Source organism: Bubalus bubalis, chromosome 2 (assembly GCF_019923935.1).
Source record: "Bubalus bubalis isolate 160015118507 breed Murrah chromosome 2, NDDB_SH_1, whole genome shotgun sequence".
Classification (NCBI taxonomy): Eukaryota; Metazoa; Chordata; class Mammalia; order Artiodactyla; family Bovidae; genus Bubalus; species Bubalus bubalis.
The window spans coordinates 61,123,042-61,145,891 of NC_059158.1; the positions used below are offsets into that span (position 1 = coordinate 61,123,042).

At 34.6% G+C, this 22,850-nt stretch overlaps 1 protein-coding gene across 3 annotated transcripts in view; it reads left to right on the plus strand.

The window, feature by feature from the left end:
• Positions 1-5,308: 5,308 nt before the first annotated feature.
• CALCRL (calcitonin receptor like receptor) overlaps positions 5,309-22,850 on the plus strand; it is a 131,916-nt gene continuing 114,374 nt past the window's right edge. For all 3 annotated transcript variants that reach the window (XM_044932631.2, XM_025273658.3, XM_044932633.2), the window contains exon 1: positions 5,309-5,556. The gene's annotated coding sequence lies outside the window, so the exon portion shown is untranslated. The remainder of the gene's footprint in view (positions 5,557-22,850) is intronic.

Genomic DNA, 22,850 nt, shown 5'->3' on the forward strand with positions numbered 1-22,850 from the left:
CACTAGATGGCAGGATAAGACTGTAGATTCCCAACTCCTCAACACTTAAAAAACAATACATTCTCGAAGGTGCTAAGAATTCTTAGGCAAATACACTATATTCTTCTTTAATACATTCTTCTTTAATATATGCATTATATATAGTTCTGGGCTTCCCTGTTTACTCAGACGGTAAAGAATCTGCCTGCAATGCAGGAGACCTGGGTTCCATCCCTGGGTTGTGACGATCCCCTGGAGGAGGGCATGGCAACTCACTCCAGTATTCTTGCCTGGAAAATTCTATGGATGGAGGGCTACAGTCCATAGGGTGGCAAGAGCTGGACACGACTAAGTGACTAAGCACAGCACAGCATATAGTTCTACATTCCTTTATATTTAAGAGTTTTCACTGTATATAATACAGTGATATTAAACATGAATAAATTATTGAAAAGAAAATATAACTTGCTAATAATTTTAGACGTTATATAAATATGATAATAGCTGAATAAAATACTTTGTGCTGGGAAAACCTTCATTGTATTTGGCATTCTTAGAACTTGATTAAATTTTTAACCAAACTATAAAGATGTGATCTGTTAATCAAATGCTGCTTAGGTCAACATGAATAAACACAAAGTTAAATAAATCATTTATTATTTTCACAATGAAGATTGATAGCAAATAAAGAGCATTTCAGAATAAATTCACAATAAATATCCAGTAATGAAAAGGGCATCTTTCTCAATGCCAACTAATGCTATCCTAGAAATAAAAACTATTTTAAACTCTTCTGGGAAAAGCCATTTGAGTTTCCCAAATTACTCACTCTTAGTATTTTGTACCATGTGTCAGTGCAATATGGATAAGTATTGCTAGGGTGACTGTACATAATTTTTCATCCAAACCAGGACACTTTCAAGCATAAAATATAAACTGGAACTGCCCTAGAAAACTGGGGCATGTGATCACCCTGATCAGGGAATTTCACCCTTAGGAAGTTCATTTTGTGAGCATTTATGAATTTGTTGTATTTTTAAATTAATTTTTAATTAGTCCATGACATAGCTCATTTGCTATTGTTAGCTCTTCTATCAACAGGCAGCCCTTTTAGAGGAGGAGAGGCTCAAACACTCAAAATCCTGAATTCCTTGCAAGATCCAAATCCATCAGAACTTCATAATAATCAATGAAAAGAATAGGCAAGTTTTTAGCTAATTATAATTGATATGTTTGCCTTTGTTGGGAAAACACATTATAAAATACTAAGAGAAATAGTATGTAATAAACTGCTGCTGCTGCTAAGTCGCTTCAGTCGTGTCTGACTCTGTGCAACCCCATAGACGGCAGCCCACCAGGCTCCCCCGTCCCTGGGATTCTCCAGGCAAGAACACTGGAGTGGGTTGCCATTTCCTTCTCCAATGTATAAGCTAGTTCAGTTCAGTTCAGTTCAGTTCAGTCGCTCAGTCGTGTCCAACTCTTTGCGACCCCATGAATTGCAGCACGCCAGGCCTCCCTGTCCATCACCAACTCCCTGAGTTCACTCAGACTCACGTCCATCGAGTTGGTGATGCAAAATAGTTTTAATTATACATATATGTATGGACCTGATGTCACGGTACTCACTTCAAATTTAAAGTTTTCTGCTCCTTTGAAATTTGTATTTATAGTAAATATTTTAAAAGCAACATTGATTTATTGATAACTTATGTGTACAGTTAGAATGAAATCAGCGCTTTGGTTTTAATAATGGAAAATAGCATATTCACTCTCAATGGCCCTGCCATCAGTCCTGGGTCCTTTAACTACCCGCAGTTCATTCAGCAATAAAATAAGTTGAAAAATGGTTAAGCAACTTAGGTAAAATAATAGAAGGTCATGTCAACTTACTTCCCTATTAGGATTGTTTTTATTTTAAGTTTATAAAAATTGTGTGTTTCTCCTCAAATTATTGGTTCATTTTAAACAAAACATAGTATACATAATTGTTGATGCATAAATTATCTAACTGTAAGCAATGACTTTCAGACAATTGAGAACACAAAGGAATTATTAATTTACAACATAATACCTGAAAAACTTCATAGAAATAATTTTTAAAGTTCTTTCTTACACTCTTACCAGGGACAGTCTGTCCATAACACATCTTGTTTAACAATGTTTTGTTTTGTTTCGTTGGGCAGAACTATGCTCCAAGGCAGTAGCCACACCATTTCAAAATAAGTGGTCAGTTCAAACCAAACCACATTTTTGGTCTAACATGACTAAGTTAGTAAAATAAAATAAACAGTAATCCAGAGATTTTTAGATAGCCTCCTCCTGAGTGTCAGTCAAAGTGCATTTCAAGTGGTAATTAGTACTCCTTACTCAAGGACTATTGCTCTTGTGAGCCTTCCATGGAACCAAAAATGTGAGCACAATCTCTCTTGTAGAATTCTGAAATGGACAAGCATGATTAATTACTATTATATATGTCATTCTTCATTGGATGTCATTCCTGAGTTCTATAGAAAACTTTATTGATAGTGCTCTGCATGGTTTCATCTAGACTGTGTTGGTAGCATTAGCTGCTAATTGAAGAGAATACAGCACTTGATTCTTCATGTGCTACACAATCTATGCTATAAACAACTAGATAACAGCATACATCCTATTTTTTCTTAATTCCCCAACACAACTAGTACAGTATCTAGCTCAAAATATAGGTTTGATCACTAATAATTAAATGATTGCAAGTGTCATTAAACATATGTTCTGGAAAAATATTTTATAAATAAATACAATGCATAGGGCTAAATTAATATATTGATTCATGTCTCACTGGCCAAGAATTACCTCATTGATTATTTAAATATCTTCATTTTGTTCTAGTGAATTTTTCCAAATATTTACGTCATGTTTCAGTGTGAAGATCCATATTTTCGCCTATCCCTTCATACCCAGAGTGGCTCTCTGAAAGTCCTCATGCCATTCAACTGGAATTTATAAAACAGCAACTCTGAAGAATTTGATTAGAAGCGTGCAGTTTATCTGTTATTTCTAAGTGAGGCTTTTAAATGATAACTAATAAAAATTATCCAAGGGAATTCATGGAGTATAAGCATGCCTGACCAATAATATAAATGCTATAATCTCTATTAGCCTTCCTATTTCATATAGAACTTGATATAAACTAGAAGAGAAAAAGTAATAGTTTCAGTATTTTAGGACATAAATTTACAGCATAGATTTTTTTTCATTCACTAGAGTTTACTAGTGGGCAAATGAACAGTGAATCTTGAGGGAAAATAATTACCATCTGCAAACTTATTGGCAAAAGTTTTAGTTCTTCATAAGTTAAATTCAAAAACTATATATTGATTTCTTTCTAGGAGTTAGATGATAAACCAAGAGCGAGTGTTGAGATGACATGCACAGTGATCATTGAGGCACATAATAAAGTCTAGTATTTTATTTTGCTATGAATTTTAAGATGGGAACAGCAAGACAAATTTTGTCAAAGGCTGCACTAGAAAATATCAGAACCAGGACTGGAATTTCTTGTTTCTTGGTCCAATCTTAGTGCTTTTCCTGTCTTCTTAGTGGTTCCCTGAACAATGTATTCAGTCCACAGCAGAATTCAGGAAAACTTTCTCCTGACAAAATCCACGTCAGTATTCTGATTAAAGAATCACTGTTTGTGGAGTCAGTCATAGTCGGCAACTTGGACTATTTTTTATCATGGCCTGAAATAAATTACTCAAAATGCCGCCTCCCAAAGCAAAGCAAAACCAAGCCCTAACTGCAAATAATGATATTCTACAACCTTTGAACCTCTGGTTATTTTCTATCTCCCAATAACTAAATAGGCATAAGTTAGTTTCTTATAAGCTTTATAACTATAATTTGATAGAGATTAGTACATATCATATTTATATGTGTTTATTTTTACTGACCTTGATCCTATTGATCATAAAATCAGCAATTATGTAATAAGTTTCTTCTGTGGATCCAAGTAATAAAAATGTCAGCAGGAACATACTGTTTAAAAAACATGAATCTTCTTTAATTTATATTGCCTGGTCTTTTGTTAATTCTACAAGGAATTTGAGCATCTCATTTTGTTCTGGAATTGCAGTAACATACCAATGTTTCAGTGCCTCTGATCTCAAATTTATTCAGAATTGAGAAATCATCATGATATCATCTCTATTTCTAAATGTTACCTAATTTGTTGATTGAAAATGTTAAAAATATAGGAATTTTAGATATTATTTGATACATCTCTTCTAGTTTACAGATGAGAAAATTGATATCCATACAAAGCAAGTGACTTTTAGTGCTGTTTAGGTTTCAGAAATTATAACTATTGTTGTATTTCACACATACTATATTGTTTAAAAAAGTACATTTCACATTTAAAGCTTTCTTCCCTGATAACTTCCAATGATTTATTAAACACATTTTAGAATAAAATTACGTTTTGAGGCAAACCTTTTTGTAAAATGTAAAACTATGTTACATAATTTACCTTGTTTCAAAATTTATATTTATAAACTATCTGCATTTTTGTTAAGGTTATTTTGAGGTACAAGGTATTAATTACTTTTTTACTTCATAGGTGATAAGTCAAATATTTTAAAATATGTGCAAACATTTACATGTATAAGTGTTCTCAAGGTTACTTTCTCTAAAATATATATTCACATATACTGAAAAATAATTATATATGTATATCTATACACACACAACACATACACACACAATGGTTCTGGTTGGGACATATTCCTATGTCATGAACAAAATTTTAAAAATGTTAAAAAAAAACCTGCAGGAAAGAGTTTCATCATTTAATTGTGGAAAACTGATGAGGGAATAGCTCTGATTATCGAGGTCCAAATTAACAAGAATTAGATCACAGAACTAATTATGATGGAAAAATAGTTATTACTTTTCTGTGTTCCTCTATGAAGAAAGACATGTTACATTAAAACATTCCCTTGATGCTTTGTAAAGTATAATTGAACACACACACACACACACACTCCCTAACTCCTTTAATTCTTTGAGCAGAATACTATATTCAGATTTCCTTCAAACCATAGGCAGCTCTGTTTGACAAGTTCTAACAGAACTCAGTCAAGGTGAAATCCAGCCAGCTTTTGCTGCTAACAATGTGTTCATACAGCATATGATGTGTGTCTGTTCAGGCTGCTTCTTGCTCCTGTCTCAGAATAAAAAAGGAGTACTGCTTTCCTGGGGTATGCCATTTGAGAAAGAAAGTAACCTAACACTAACTGCAGGCGGGGTCAGAGTGATGTAACAGGAAGCTCTGAAGTTTCCCTTCTGCTGCTGAGCACATACAATGTGACAAGTCTCCAGTCCACTCAGAACAACAGCCTCTCCAGCAGAGTGTCACCTCCTGCCTTAGGATCACCAAGCTCTGCTTGCTGGACCTCACCCTGCCTCCAGGATCATATTGCAAGGCTTTCACCCTTCCCCACCTTGCCTGGGGGTACATTTCCTCTGCGGAATCTCAGAAAATCAAATTCCATCCTAAGAATAGTTCACCAAGAATTTCCTTAGGAGCTGTTCTGGGTAAGTGCATTATTCAAAATAAATATATTTATTCAGACTAGTATTCTCAAGTCGTTTGACAATGTTTTTACTATAGAACTCAGCTAGTGACATTGAAATTATGTTTAAACAATTTTCATTTATTTCATGTGTTAGAAAAATGACAGTATATCTCCCCAAGATGTACACAATACCTGTTACTACTAGATAATATTATGTACAGTGCTATTCTAGAAAATAAATTTGGGAAGTAATAAAACATCTAAATGGATTTAAAGGCATACTTCTGAACAAATATCTTAATCAGGGAACAATGCCTTTTAAAATTAGCTCTACTATTAGCTAAGGTTAAATTTTGACAGCTGGAAAACATTTTTCCCCCACCAAGAGTCTTTAAACTTTCCATATAATCACTGTTTTAAAAAGGGGGTGAGAGAATACTTATGGGGATCTTGAAGCCTCACTCACTCTGCTGTTAAGCATAATGGAGAATCTAAGGAAAAGTAATAACTTTGGATTTATTATATTTGTCTTCTATTTGCCTTCTACCTCTATTTACACATACATCTTGAACTACTGAACTAATGGAATTTTCATTGTTCGCTGTTGCCAGATGTGTTTAAATCTCTTTTATTAACCCTGAACTGTTTCTGCTGTGTTGGATCATGGGGTGGGCAACAAAGGAAAAAAAAATTGAGAAAATTGAAAAAGTTGAGAAAATGTTGGTATTTCTAATTTCAAAGCTTTTTATAGCTAAGAAGTAATAGAATGTGTTGCTTCCATTTGTCTGATAACCTTCTGCAAGCTTTTTTGGAAGGGTGTGATATTGAGATAACAAAGAAAATAGCAAAGATTTCCCAATTGGGTATATCAGATTGTTAAAGAGAAATTAAAGTGTGTTTTAAAAAAAATAATTTCCAGGATAGAACTTATGAAATGTTGAGATGAAACATCTGTTAATGCTTCTTTCAATAGTACAGACAATTGGACAGTTTAAGAAACGAGTGTCTACCTTATAAGATGTATAGAGACATGACAAATTTATTGCTGAGGAAAATTAGATGTCAGATTTGGGTTCAAATTACATTGATTGACATAATTTTAGTATATTTTCATACCCAAGTGAAATTATAATCTGCAAAATGTCTTTCCATGGAGAAATTCTGTACTTAATCATCCATATCAGGCGCATTAACAGTGGACCAACTCATTCTGAGTAATTTCTTTATAAGTTTCTACTCAATTCTTCCATATTTCTCCAAATAATGGAAACTTCAATTAAGTCTTGTTTTTGTGATTCTTTAAAAAATATTACGACTGGTTTCCTATCTCCTGTCATTCATTAATTGTACTAAGTTCTCTGACACATTTGTGGAAATGGATATTGTTTTTGAATGTAACTTTGTAAATAGCCATTAGATAATTAGGGGAGGAAATGGAAAGAACACATTAAATGCCTAACCCAATGTCATGGGATAGTAACAAAACCTAAAAATAGCAGTTCTTTTAGTTTATTTTCTTAGAAGGAGGTGTTACATAAAATTAATATCACATTTTATAATAAGAAACTTCCTCAAATTCTATAATCTCTAATTGCTAACCAAAACCCCATAATTTTCTTGAATAGCTTATTTTTGGTAACAATTATAATGATTTATAATTTTTATTTTCAAATAATAGTGTGGAATATTCAGGAATGAATATCGTGGATCTTTTGGCAAAGGCTTATTATTTGAGAAAATCATTGAAAATCTTAAATAAAAATTCATGTTATTATATTCTACAGTTTGCTTTCTTTCATTGTAAGGAAATATCAGAGCACTGGCACATGCTTTCAGCCGTAAAGAATTAATTTATTTTTCTGGATGATATTACCCTAGAAGATCATAAAATGAACGCACAGAATCTAATGCCAGGTCTAAATATGTAAGATAAAATATAGAGTTGAGAAATGACATGGGTAATGTGAACTAAAATATGTTTTACCTGCAATATTTGGGTGTCTTTAAGAATATGCTTTTGGTTATTGCTACAAGTCTCCTCTTCCCCAGTATATCTTGACACATGCCAAAATATAATTTTGTTAGATAAAATATGTAAACTTTTAGAATACATAAGATCTTTCATTCATTTTGGAAAAAAATGAATCACAAAATATTACAAAGAAATCAGACTTGGGTCTGTAACTTTAAGACTATGTTAAATGAATGGCCAAGGTGTATGTACTTTTCTCATTGGTGATGCCTAGGATTTAGTGAACTTTAAATTGAGTCAACACATATGAGAACCTTCACATTCACTTGTACATATTTTATCATTCTTTTATGCATAACAGATATTTACTTCAGTAAAAAATTCAAATAATATCAGAACAAGAAGTTTACCTTATAAGCTCTATGTTAGCGTGGAAAAATTATTTGATAAACATGTAAAATCTAATCAAAATTCAGTTAATAGTATTATTACATATTTCTAATTTAGATCATATCTGTAACAATTATAGCAATATTTTTTTCCAACCTTTACCTCCATAGTTAAAATTTGAGAGTTACTTAATTTTTAAGACTTGCCTTAGTGATTGCTATACAACAATTAACAAAATACTTTAAAGATCAAAATATGCATTTACTATACAAAACTTGTTTATGTATGACACTGAACACAACTTGAAAAACAGAATTCTGTTTTTAGAGATACCATGATAATGGTCAACATTTCAGAAAACAAATATATTTAAAGAACATTATTTGAAGTCATTGGTTTCATTCCTTATCTTTGTTTACGATTCAGAGAAGCTTTTAACCCATAAACATGAGATATATCATTGCAGTGGTGTTAAAGACGGACACTCAAAAGAGTCAGACTTGTAGCATCTGTTAGTTCTTGACTTAATCAGACTTTCAGAGAATGAACTTAAGATGGAAAGTCAGTATATACTTGTTTAAAAGATTTGCCTGTGTTTGGTTTTGAAGTCTAGGGATGCACTATGTAAACGTCTATAATTTCTTAGGAAATCTTTCTTTTTCTACCAGATTACTACTGCCATGTTGCTGTTGCACTATTAAATTTAAGAAATTCTCTCATTTAATACCAGAAAATGCTCTGATGCAGTTAAATAGAAAATAAAAGTTTACCAGAGACACAGGATCTGCATACTAATGCGATATCTCACACACTTTCCCATTTATTCACATGGACAACCATGCCTCCCAAATTCTTTCATCAATCCATAGTTATGCAACTCAAAGTAACTGGATAGTTTTCATACCTTAATTTTAGTTTATCTATTTATAAGTTGGTTTATAATTTTGAAGCTATATAGACTTAACTACTATAAAATTGCATAATATAGAATACATTTAATTGTAAAATTTGGAATTTTACAATTTTACAAATTTACAAATTTGTAAATATTGATCTAGTGTGATTTAAGGAAAAAGAACATATGATTAGATATATGATAATTAAATCAACAAAACCCACTTAAATAATAAGATATTCTTTTATACATACTATTGTCATTCCAGCTTAAACAACTTAAACTTTCCGTCCTCAATAAATCCAGATTATTATCTTTTCATATGTAATTTGAATTACAATATTGTTCATTAAATTAGATTAAATTAAGTAATCTGTATTTTTCATATTTGAGTTAACTTAAAATCAAATTAGTTTTTAACTTTAATGTTATTTACAAAAAATGAATAAATGGATTTTTAAGACCCAATAAAAGTCTTTTTAATATTAAAAAATAAAATGGAATCATTGTCTGTGACAGAGTTAGGTTCTATGATTATTAGGTTACTGGTATTATTATCAGATAAGTTGCAAATACTTTACCAGAACATATTTCTTCCTTTTTTTCCCTTAAATTTCTTTACTTAAAAAAGACAGTATCATGCAAAACTAACACAATATATAATTGCTTGCAAAAATGGTCAAAGGGGTGTATTTTTTTAAATATAAATTAAGTTTTAATCTTTTTCTTCCTTCATGGTTTAATTAAATGTATCATATGCTTTTTCCCTTACAACCAATTACTAGGACAAAAACTCAACCCAATATAGATCTAAATAAACAATTAACCAAACCCAACCCTGTGGTATTAAGGTTTTATACCTTATTGCAGTTGTTGGATGGAGCCCAATTTTCAGAGAAATCTTATCCCTCTTAACATGGAACATATTTTTTAAATAAAAAATGTTAATATGGCATAAACTTTTGTATAAGTCTGTCATTATTTCTCTATTCCGACTTAGGTTAACTCAGGCCCGATTGTGCTTCTCATAAACCATAGTCACGAGAACAAGTGGTATAGTGAAATAGCAGCTAGAAGGTTTACAAGGTGTCTGTCCCTCTCCTTCCAGCCTAGTCAGTGGGGGGTCATTGGCATATTCATGAGCACACAGACTTGCTTTTATCAAGGAAACTAAGTAAATTTGTCTTATATCCATGCACTGATTTGATACATTTTACAGATGAGTATTAGTTTGAACCCATAACCATTAGTTAACCTGACACCAATTATTATGCAGATATCTGTGCATGAACCTCAATTTTGCTTCCCTTCCAAGGATAATTTGAAGAGAAAATTGGAACTTCACTAAGTACTAGAGAAAAATAAATAATGTGATAGCAAAAAATAAGGAGGATTAAAACTCTGGGAAAAGAATGCCAGCAATACAAAATTGTTGATCTTTTTTTCCTCAATTGTGTTCATTTCAAATATGAGGCAAAATAGGAGATTTGTTTTTATTAGATAATGCGAACCTAACATTAGGGTAACAGACTTAAATATTTTATTAATCAATTTACATATTTCTTTTAAAAATCATTTCAATGAAATTTTTTTGGTTTCAAACCTTGTTTTATGACTTGACAGTAAACTTTATTAGCTAAGGCAAAAATATAAATTTTGTAGTTGTGCTTTAGAAATTTAGATATAGTTGTTGTTTGAAGCAATTCCCTGGAATGGAGTATGTTTTAGACCACAATCATATCATATTTAGTAAAGACATTGCTACATTTTAAATGTGTTAAACACAATTTTATTAAAGTCTCAGTTAACTAAAATATCTTGGAATTGTCAGGTTTACTTGAGTAAATACATATATTTATTGTCAGGTTGCTTTGCTTTCTGATCCTTGACATTGTAAGATGAGGATGTGTTATTGAATGAAGTATGCATTGATGGATTTTGTTGTTGTTTAGTTGCTAAGTAGTGTCCAACTCTTGGAACTCATGGACTGTTGCCCACCAGGCTCCTTTGTCCAAGGATTTCCCAGTCTAGAATACTGGAGTGGGTAGCCATGCCCTCCTCCAGGGAATCTTCGCAACCCAGGGATCCAAATGGAGTCTTCAGCATCAGCAGGCAGATTCTTTACTGCTGCGCCATCAGAGGAAGCCTTCATTATTGGATGAATCTATCTTAATATTCCTACAGGAGAGTCTGCCTCCTCTGCTGCAGCCTCTAACAGGGGGATCTGCCTTCCCTGCTACAGCATTCCCTCCCAAGGTCAGGAGAAGGTGAACCTGTGCACACTGCACTCGTACAAGAGAACTCCGTTTTAAAGGGTGGCTTGCTGCTACTGACTTAGCTAATTTCTTTGAGGGTGTGCTATGTGCCATAGACATTATTAATTACTAATGTATAAACTCCTTTCATCTTCCCTCAAAGCCCTAGCAAATATTATCCTTGTTTGCATGTACGAAACTCATAAACTAAAGCACAGAGCTCCTAAGTAATGTGCCCAAGGTCATATAGTTATCAAGTGGCAAAACAAGGCCTTGACTCATGTTCTGAACAACTCTGCTTCCCTCTCCAACTGGTGGCTGGTACCATATCATCCCTAGTGCGAAGGGATGCTGTTCCTAGAATCTTAGCTTAAGTGTAGTTAGTTAGCTCAGTCGCTCAGGGTTGTCCGACTCTTTCCAACCCCATGGACTGCAGCATACCAGGCTTTCCTGTCCATCACCAACTCCTGGAGCTTACTCAAACTCATGTCCATTGAGTCTGTGATGCCATCCAACTATCTCATCCTCTGTCATCCCCTTCACTTCCCACCTTCAATCTTTCCCAGCTTCAGGGTCTTTTCCATTGAGTCAGTTCTTTGCATCAGGTGGCCAAAGTATTGGAGTTTCAGATTCAGCATCAGTCCTTTCAATGAATATTCAGGGCTGAGTTCCTTTAGGATGGACTGGTTTGATCTCCTTATGGGCTAAGGGACTCTCAAGAGTCTTCTCCAACACCATTAAAAAGCTTCAATTCTTTGGTGCTCAGCTTTCTTTATAGTCCAAATCTCACATTCATACATGACTACCGGAAAAACCATAGCTTTGACTAGATGGACATTTGTTGGCAAAGGACTGTCTCTGCTTCTTAATATACTGTCTAGGTTGGTCATAGCTTTTCTTCCAAATAGCAAACATCTTTCAAATTAAGGCTGCAGTCACCATCTGCATTGATTTTGGAGCTCAAGGAAAGAAAGTCTCTCACTGTTTCCATTGTTTCCCCATCTATTTGCCATGAAGTGATAGGACCAGATGCCACTATCTTAGCTTTTTTAATTTTGATTTTAATCCATCTTTTACACTCTCCTCTTTCACTTTCATCAAGAAGCTCTTCAGTTCCTTTTCACTTTCTGACATAAGTTTGATGTCATCTGCACATCTGAGGTTATTGATAATTCTCCTGGCAATCTTAATTCCAGCTTCTGATTCATTCTCATGATGTACTCTACTTATAAGCTAAATAAGCAGGGTGACAATATACAGCCTTGATGGACTCCTTTCCCAATGTGGAATCAGTCTATTTTTCCATGTCAAGTTCTAACTGTTGCTTGTTTACCTGCATATAGGTTTCTCAAGAGGCAGGTCAGGTGGTCTGGTATTCCCATCTCTTTCAGAATTTTCCACAGTATTGTGATCCACACAGTCAAAGGCTTTGGCATAATCAATAAAGCAGAAATAGATGTTTTTCTGGAACTCTCTTGCTTTTTTGATGATTCAGTGAATGTTGGCAATTTGATTTCTGGTTCCTCTGCCTTTTCTAAAACCAAATTGAACATCTGGAAGCTCACGGTTCACATATTGCTGAAGCCTGGCTTGGAGAATTTTGAGCATTACTTTACTAGCGTGTGAGATGAGTGCAATTGTGCGGTAGTTTGAGCATTCTTTGGCATTGCCTTTCTTTGGTATTGGAGTGAAAACTGACCTTTTCCAGTCCTGTGGCCACTGCTGAGTTTTCCAAATTTGCTGATGTACTGAGTGCAGCACTTTCACAGCAGCATCTTTTAGGATTTGAAATACCTCAACTGGAATTCCATCACCTCCACTAGCTTTGTTCATAGAGATGCTTCCTAAGGCCCACTTGACTTCACATTCCAGGATTCCTGCCTCTAGGTGAGTGATCACACCATAGTGAATATCTGATTGTGAAGATCTTTTTTTCACAGTTCTTCTGTGTATTCTTGCCACCTCTTCTTAATATTTTCTGCTTCTGTTAGGGCGATACCATTTCTGTCCTTTATTGAGCCCATCTTTGCATGTAATGTTCCCTTGCTATCTCTAATTTTCTTGAGGAGATCTCTAGTCTTTCCTTTTCATTTGTTTTCCTCTATTTCTTTGCATTGATTGCTGAGGAAGGCTTTCTTATCTCTCCTTGCTATTCTCTGGAACTCTTCATTCAATGGGTATATCTGTCTTTTTCTCCTTTGCTTTTTGCGTCTCTTCTTTTCACCGCTATTTGTAAGACCTCCTCAGACAGCCATTTTGCTTTTTGCCTTTCTTTTCCATGGGGATGGTCTTTATTCCTGTGTCCTGTACAATGTCGCAAACCTCTGTCCATAGTTCATCAGGTACTCTATCAGATCTAGTCCCTTAAATCTATTTCTTACTTCCACTGTATAATCATAAGGAATTTGATTTAGGTCATACATGAATGGTCTAGTGGTTTTCTTCACTTTCTTCAATTTCAGTCTGAATTTGGCAATAAGGAGTTCATGATCTGAGCCATAGTCAGCTTCCAGTCTTGGTTTTGCTGACTGTATAGAGCTTCTCCATCTTTGGCTGCAAAGAATATAATCAATCTGATTTCGGAGTTGACCATCTGGTCATTCCATATGTAGAATCTTCTCTTGTGTTGTTGGAAGAGGGTATTTACTATAACCAGTACGTTCTCTTGGCAAACTCTATTAGCCTTTGCCCTGCTTCATTCTGTACTCCATGGCCAAATTTGCCTGTTATCCAGGTATTTCTTGACTTCCTACTTTTGCATTCCAGTCCCCTATAATGAAAAGGACATCTTTTTGGGGTGTTAGTTCTAAAAGGTCTTTTAGGTCTTCATAGAACCATTCAACTCAGCTTCTTCAGCATTTCTGGTAGGGGCATAGACTTGGATTACCGTGATATTGAATGGTTTGCCTTTGAAATGAACAGAGATAATTCTGTTATTTTTGAGATTGCATCCAAGTACTGCATTTCAGACTCTTTTGTTAACTATTATGGCTACTCCATTTCTTCTAAGGGATTTCTGCCCACCGTAGTAGATCTAATGGTCATCTGAGTTAAATTCACCCATTCCAGTCCATTTTAGTACACTGATTCCTAAAATGTCAGTGTTCACTCTTCTGTCTCCTGTTTGACCACTTCCAATTTGCCTTGATTCATGGACCTAAAGTTCCAGGTTCCTATGCAATATTGCTCTTTACAGCATCGGATCTTGCTTCTATCACCAGTCACATCCACAGCTGGAGTGTTGTTTTGGCTGTGGCTTTGTCTCTTCCTGGAGTTATTTCTCCACTGATCTCCCATAGCATATTGGATACCTACCGGCCTAGGGAGCTCATCTTTCACTGTCCTGTCTTTTTGCATTTTCAGACTGTTCATGGGGTTCTCAAGGCAAGAATACTGAAGTGGTTTGCATTCCCTTCTCTACTGGACCATGTTTTGTCAGAACTCTCCATCATGACCTGTCCATCTTGGATGGCCCTACACGGCATGGCTCATCGTTTCATTGAGTTAGACAAGGTTAGGATCCATGTGATAAGTTTGGTTACTTTTCTGTGATTGTGGTTTCATTTTGTCTGCCCTCTAATGGAGAAGGATAAGAGACTTATGGAAGCTTCCTGATGGCAGAGACTGACTGAGGGAGAAACTGGGTCTTGTTCTGATGGGCGGGGCCATGCTCCATAAATCTTATTTTTTGTTGATGGGCAACAACTGTGTTCCCTCCCTGTTGTTTGTCCTGAGGCCAAACTATGGTGGAGGTAATGAAGATAATGAAAACCTTCTTCAAAAATTCCCATGCAAGCACTGCCACACTCAGTACCCCTGACCCTACAGCAGGCCAGTGTCAACCCACATTAAGTGTAGAGTGCATTGAAATTCTTTCAAAACAGTGATGGAGTAAAGAACCTTAGCTTTCCAGGTTACTCCATGACTTTAATTTTTAAGTTTTTTTAAATTTTTTATTTACCACCTTTATCAGTTGCAAAAAAATAAAAAGCTATAATATCAGTTAAAATATGAGCCATATTACAGATGTGAAGCGTAATGGACTTTGGCTTTAGGTTACTCACGTATGAACACAAACTTCACCACTACTTAATTCCCTTTTGTGTCAAATGGAAATGATACTCACACTGCTTTATAAGGTTTTGTTAGAAATCCAATAAACAATTCATTGAAAATGTTTAGCACAGCCCTTGGCACTTAGTAGGTATTCAACACATTTTAGTGCTCATCATAAATTTTCCATGAACAAGAGGAAATAACTGAGGACATAACTTGTGTCTCTGCAAAAGCTTATTTCAATCAACATACAGAGAATTAGAATACAGCCCCTTCATAGGTCAGGGAGAGTGAACAAGAGTGATTTGTAATGTTTTTCAACTAATCACACTTTTGTAATCATATAATATATGCCAGAACCTAATAAAACTGACATTGCTAACCACCATTTCTACAAAGTTTGAGCACTTAAAAGGTATCTTCGTGTTAATAATTTTAAATGTATATTATATAGAAATTATTGTTTTTTTCTTTCTTGTACATATGAAGTCCAATGAAGTAAACGGTTTTCCCAAAATCAAATGGTCATCATTGACAAAGCTCTGGTTTTTACGTATGTCTACTGGGATCCTGAATCCTAACTATTTTGTTGCACTTGTGTGTATTAGATCTCTTATTACAAATGTTGCACAAAGTTGAATAACAATAATGATCACCAGATCCAAACTCAGTTTCCTCTAACTTAAGATAATACAAATAAATTTAATCATGCTACTCATGTGGTCTTTGTGAAATATGGTACGTTAGATATAAATTTAGATGTCTGTCAAGAAATTTTTAGTTTTGACTACTTATAGAAGCTATAGAAACTCAAAATTTAAAGAACATTTAGAATGATCAAATTAAACGTCATTTGTAGAACTCCAAGTTTCTGGTGGTGATTTTATTTAAAAAAAATGTCTTTATTGAAGGGCCTTTTATTACTGTCTAATGGTACCCATTTACATTATCTTATGTATTATATTTCAGAAATATGATGAAAGAATACCTGTACAATATGTTTTAGTTTAAAATAATTTATTCTGTTTTTGAATATTATATGATATATGACCCACATTGAGAATATATTGAAAACTACAAACTCTTTCTCCTGTACAAAACCAACTAATCTATATTCATCAGATAAATGTCATAGAGGCTCACATTTTGCATATAGCTGCGTGAGTTTCAAGGGACCTCCCTTTTTGATGGATCTAGTATGAGTTTTGGATCTCATTTATGAAACTTGCTAATTAATTCAAGTGACAACTTTTCTTCTAGAATGAAGTAAATTATATGTATATATTTTTCATATACCTCAGATACATTTATAAGTACCTACAAACTTAAGAAATGAGAAACAAATGGCCTATAAGATTATTTTCATCAACTAGAGCACAATGCTGCATGAAAAACTGCTCTGGGAAAAACTACACAGCAGTAGAATCTGCAATTGGTAATTTTCCGTCTTCTCTCCCTTTTCCTTTCACTGTTTCTATGCCTACACCTGCACCTGCCTAATCCTCACCCTTCTCTAAACCAAAGACTCAGCAGCTACTTTCTGGCCGCAGATGGTCAAGACAAGCATGGAAAAAAACCTTGAAGAAAATTTTTTTCTTCTTTAGGAAACCTCAATATTTACTCTTTAAGCTTTCAAATGATTGGAAGGCTTTGTCACATACATTATCAAAGGTCATCTGCGTTACTTAAATTTGACTGATGGTAGATGTTAATCATATCTACAAAATAGCTTCACAGCAACATCTAGATTAGCTGTGATTACTTGTTTGATCAAACAACTGGGCACCATAGCCTAGCCAAATTAACACATAAAATAACCATAATGACTACTCAGGGGGATTCATCTATATTTGCTCTTTTTTCTCCATAACGATTTAGATTTTTATATTTAGAATATATTTTTATATTTATATTTATAACTGGAACTATAGTGAATTTGCTAGTTAAATTGACAACAACTGACATCTTAATGCCATCCAGCCATTAGAATGGCACATATTCTCTAGTTATTCAGGACTTTGTCTAGAGGGATAATAGGGGCAGTCTGGTGTGGTTTAAAAGTATGTTGAGGATATATTTAAAGTAAATATAATACATATTATTATAATATGAAAATATTTTTTATTATAAATTGGAGAAGGAAATAGCAACCCACTCCAGTACTCTTGCCTGGAAAATCCCATGGACAGAGGAGCCTGGTAGGCTGCAGTCCATGGGGTAGCAAACAGTCAGGTATGACTGAATGGGGGACATTAAAGAGATATGACATGATATAAAGTTTCCACATTTTAAGAAAAAAGAACATACCCATAGGACCTTCCCAAATTGCTCTTCCTCTTATCAAGTTAAAATATGTTCTCACTGCAATGTATTTTATTTGGGGAAATTTCTGTTCATACCAGAATTTGATCTGGTCAGAGGATAGCTGTGGTTTAACTCAGTGACTGTGCCATTATTGCTATTAAGGGTGCTATAATAGCATGCTTAAACAGCATGATCTTCAGTTTTGCAAGCTTCCATGATATGCCAGGCCCTATGTTAGAGGTTAAAGGTGAGCAAGACAAGACCCAGGGTCTGGAAAACATCAGCTCCACCTCAGCACAGTGTAAGACAGCACTGACTGAAGAGCCTGTTAACTCTTAATCTATACTGCTGGCTGTCACTCCATTTTTCATCTTGTCCCAAGATCAGGACCGATGCTTTAACTAGGCTGTTTTCTAAAATGATAAAAGCTGATGAGTCAGATATTTTCTGACATATATCTATGAGTCAGACTTCTATAATTCTGACTCTGCATATATTTATAATATTTAAGAAACCTTGGATTATAGATTAGAAGAAAAAACCCTGAAATAAGGGATAATCTAATGGATTCTACTCGGCTCACAATTGTATGTGTTTTGATATTCTGAAATATTTTCTTACTGCTCTGATGTAACTTTGGCATTTTAAACTTAACAAAAAGGTTTCCTCGCATCTAAATCCACCCAAACTATTATGGTTGTGTAACAGAAATTGTTCATTTTTTTAGGCTAAAAAGAATGTGGTTAAAGAAAGTGATATTATTAAGAATAAAGCTGTGAAGAATGTTTGGGCTCATTAATTTGAATAGGAAGTTCTTCAAATGAGGTATAAACAAGATTTAAGGTCTAGAGCAAACTGGCAGGGGTGAAATCCATAAAATAATTTTCCTAAATATTGTTTAATATTTTAATTAATTGAATTCTTCACATGAACTAACTTCCTTAATTATACAGTTTCCAAAAGGATTTCCCGTACTGTGTTCCATGTTGTCAGTTCAAAAATGATTAGAATTCTTACTAAGTTTTTTGATAATAAAATTAATATTTTTTCATATTTAATGAAGCAGATTCCATCCTACTTCTTTCAAAATAAATATACCAAAATCAAAGAGCTTATATTAGAGTTTTTGTGAAAGTCAAACATCCTTTAAAAATTCACTAATTGTGTAAATTTTCAGATTAACCCTGAAAGCTCACAGTTCACAAAATTCTCAACTGTTGCAAGTCTGGTACCATAAAAGATTATGTATTTAAGGCTACAAAATCTCCATTTTCTCAGTTATAGTACCATACAGACCATAAAAGACTGCATGTTCAAACCTTTCAATGTTGCATGTAGTTTCTGATGCTAGAAGCCAGAATAAGATAAATAAATTTAGTTTATGGGATCCAAACTTAGAAGCAGGAGATTCCAGCTCAGTGTGTCCTCAGAGGATTTCATTAAGTGTAACTATGATGTAGGTCTTGAAATAGCATGTGCTCTTAAAAAAAAAGTTAGAGTTTTACACTGAGACAACACCCTGCTCCTAATTACTCAAAACCATTAAATCATTTTTCCCACACACTGGTCCTTTTTTCTTCCACACATAGTTGCATAATTTTATTATCATGTGAGGGAAATAGTCTGTAAATGCAATATGTAAGCTTTTCTATCTGGAGAGCTATCACAGTATATCAATTCCAATTTGAATAACTCTCTGGAATTAACATTTGTGGTAAAAAAACAAAGATCAGGGACTTCCCTGGCAGTCCAGGGGTTAAGACACTGTACTTCCAATGTAGGGGGCACAGATTCAATCACTGGTTGGGGAACTAAGATCCTGCAAGCCACATAGTGTGGCCCATAAATAAAACAAAGATCATTGTGTATCATATTATTTTATTGATATAAAATTATAATAAAAATTGAGGGAATACTTATTTAAATGAATTAATTGAGTAACTTTCTATTAATGTTTATTATGTCTCCTTTTCTCTACTCTTTATCACATATGCATCATTATAGCACCTGTATATGAAAACAAAACAAAACACTAATTGCTCTTACTTGTGGGCCTATAGTTCCTAGAGTCTGTATTTTAGTAGCTCTTCTTTCTTTGATTGAGTCCTTTACCTCCGAACAAGTTGATTTCTTGCTAGTACTCCTGATATCAACTGGTGTAAGTTTAAGGGAAGGTCAACACATTATTTAAGATAAGATTAAATTTTATCTGAGTTTCTTTTATGGAGCATAGAATACTTTTCCCTCAGATATCCATATGCCTAAGTCTGTCTCCTCCCTGTAGTCTTTGCTCAGATAAAAGCTGTTCTTTGGGGCTTAAGCTAATCACTATTTAAAACAAACCTACACCTGTACCTACACCCCTTCCCCAGTGGCTCAGATGGTAAAGAATCTGCCTACAATCCAGGAGACTGGGATTCAATCCCTCGGTCTGAAAGATCCCCTGGAGGAGGGCATGGCAACTCACTCCAGTATTTCTGCCTGAAGAATCCCATGGACATTGGAGCCTGTGGGCTACAATCCATGGGTTCCCAAAGAGTTGGACAGGAGTGAGTGACTGACACTACAACACTGCACACCACTACAAGCCTATTGTCCATCTTTACCTGTTTTAGCATGCCCTTGCTTTTTTACCATAAAGTCAATCACCTGGCAACAAACCATCTGTTATAATTTACATATTTTCTGTTATTATTTATGTTCTGTCCATGACACTAACCCCTAAGCTCTACAAGTCCTGCACTTCTATTTTTTTTCCCCCACTGATACCTACCACCTAGATAAGTGTCTACATTAGTAGGTGCTTAAAAACTGTTGAATAAATGATTAAATGAATGAATGTTTCTTTCTACCAGTCTCCACAGAAAACTGGATAGTGACTCTGTGATTTTGTATGCAGTACACAACAGATATCAGAGCTGAAATTCTGAAGACGTTAGTCACTACGTATTGCCAAAGAGAAAATATTCAGAAACTGTCTTATTATTCTTAGGTCAACCTAATATTTACCCCTTTACTGTCATTATAAAGAAAGATAAATTAATAAAGATGCTTTCGGTAATGTATTTACTATTCAGGTTTCACTGAATTCCAAGGCGTGACCTTTCAAACTGGGGTAAATGAGAAGGCTGCTCAGTGTTTTAACACAGAATGTTGAAGCATTTCCCTAAATGGCCAAACAATGGCTGAAATTGGCAGAATTTCTTGTTGAAACTGGCAGACTTGCCCACTGTTGTCTCCCAACAAAAGTCTTCCTCCATTACTTGTTGCCTTTTTCGACAATAGCACTAAAATGTCTATAGAAGGAGAAAAAGAACACTTAATGGTGAAATTGAAAGAAAGTAAATTAATCTTATAAAAAAGCATATAGGGTAGAATACAAATCCTGTTTGATTGTCAAAAAATTATACATCTCTATAATAATTGATGAGTTACATATTTCTATATCTGTAATTTCTCAAGCTTTTAAGTATTGATTTATAAATATTTAAAGATAATTCTAAAAAGAGTGCCAAGTGTCAATGCCCTTTCATCATTGTATAGTTCTGCAAGTTTTCTAAACTTAAAGCCAAAGGACTATTTTATAAATTAAAATATATAATTGTCACTAAATAGAACCATGATTTGTTTGAAAGCTCATGATAAATTTTCACAAAATATATCTTCCTAAGTCATAAATTTTAACAATTCTTTTCTATTTAGATTCTCCAAAGGTTTATGTCCATAGTATTCAGAAAAAAATATGTATGTGTATATATACACATTTTATATGAATGTGTCAAGGCTGTGACTTCCCTGGTGGTTCAGGTGGTAAAGAATCTGCCTATGATGCAGGAAGCCTGAGTTTGATTCCTGGGGCAGGAAGATCCTCTGGAGAAGGAAATGGCAACCTACTCCAGTATTCTAGCCTGAGAAATTCTATGAATAGAGGAGCCTGGTGGGTTACAGTCCATGGGGTCACTAAGAGTCAGATATGACTGAACGACTAATACTATTTACACTTGTCAAGGCTGTAATTTTACTGTTCTTCAATATATCTTGTATGACTGGATTTTAAACCACATACTACTCTATGTACTCAAAGGAGTATTGCTCAAAACATAAAAGTAAGCTATGAAATGGGTTCTTTAAGTCTTTTTGAACTTTCTAACTTTTGTTGTTGTTCAGTCACTCAGTTATGTCTGACTCTTTGTGACCCCAGGAACTGCAGCATTCCAGGCTTCCCTGCCCTTTACTATTTCCTGGAGTTTGCTTAAACTAACAGCTAATAAGTCCATGATGTCATCCAGCCATCTCATCCTCTGTTGTTCCCTTCTCCTGCCTTCAATCTTTCTCAGCATTAAGGTCTTTTCCAATGAGTCAGCCCTTCGCATTAGGTAGCCAAAATATTGGAGCTTCAACATCAATCCTTCCAATGAATGTTGTGTTAGTAGCTCTGTTGTGTCCAGCTCTTTGTGACCCCACGGACTATATATAGCCCGCTAGGCTCCTCTGTCCATGGGATTCTCCAGGCAAAAATACTGGATTGAGTGGCCATTCCCTTCACTAGTGACTCTTCCCAACCCAGAGACTGAACCCAGGTATTCTGCATTGCAAGCAGATTCTTTACCATCTAAGCCACCAGGAAAGCCTCCTCCAATGAATATTCAGGGTTGATTTCCTTTAGGGTTGACTTGTTTGATCTTGTTGTCCAAGGGACTCTCAAGACTCTACTCCACCACCATGGTTGGAAGGCATCAGTTCTTCAGTGCTCTGCCTTTTTTATTGTCCAGCTCTCATATCCATACATGACTACTGAAAAAACCATAGCTTTGACTATATGGATCTTCATCAGCAAAGTAATTTCTCTGCTTTTTAAAATGCTATCTAGGTTTGTCATAGCTTTTCTTCCTAGGAGCAAGCATCCTTCTGGCTTTAATGTGGTGTTATCAAAGGGATTTCCCAGGTGGTACAGAGGTAAAGAATCCGCTTGCCAATGCAGGAGGCACAGGAGACTTGGGTTCCATCCTCAGTCAGGAGGATCCTCTGGAGAAGAAAATGGCAACTCTCTCCTGTTTTCTTGCCTGGGAGGTCCTATGGACAGAGGAAACTGGTGGGCTACAGTCCATGGGGTTGCAAAGAGGCAGTCACAACTGAGCATACAAACACCAACTTATAATAAAGTTACTATTATAAAGCATAAATAATAATAATGGCCTAACAAAAATTGTATTTTGTTTTAGAATTATTCTATATTCTATATTCTGATATGTTTATATATATATATGTGTATATATGTTTACATATATATGATATGTTTATATAATGTGGTCTCCTGCATGACAGGCAGATTCTTTACCATCTGAGCCACGAGGGAAGCCCCATATATAATGTAATAATCCAATATTCTACAATACATTTTCTTTTTCCAAAGTAGCTTAAAATAAACAACAATAATAATA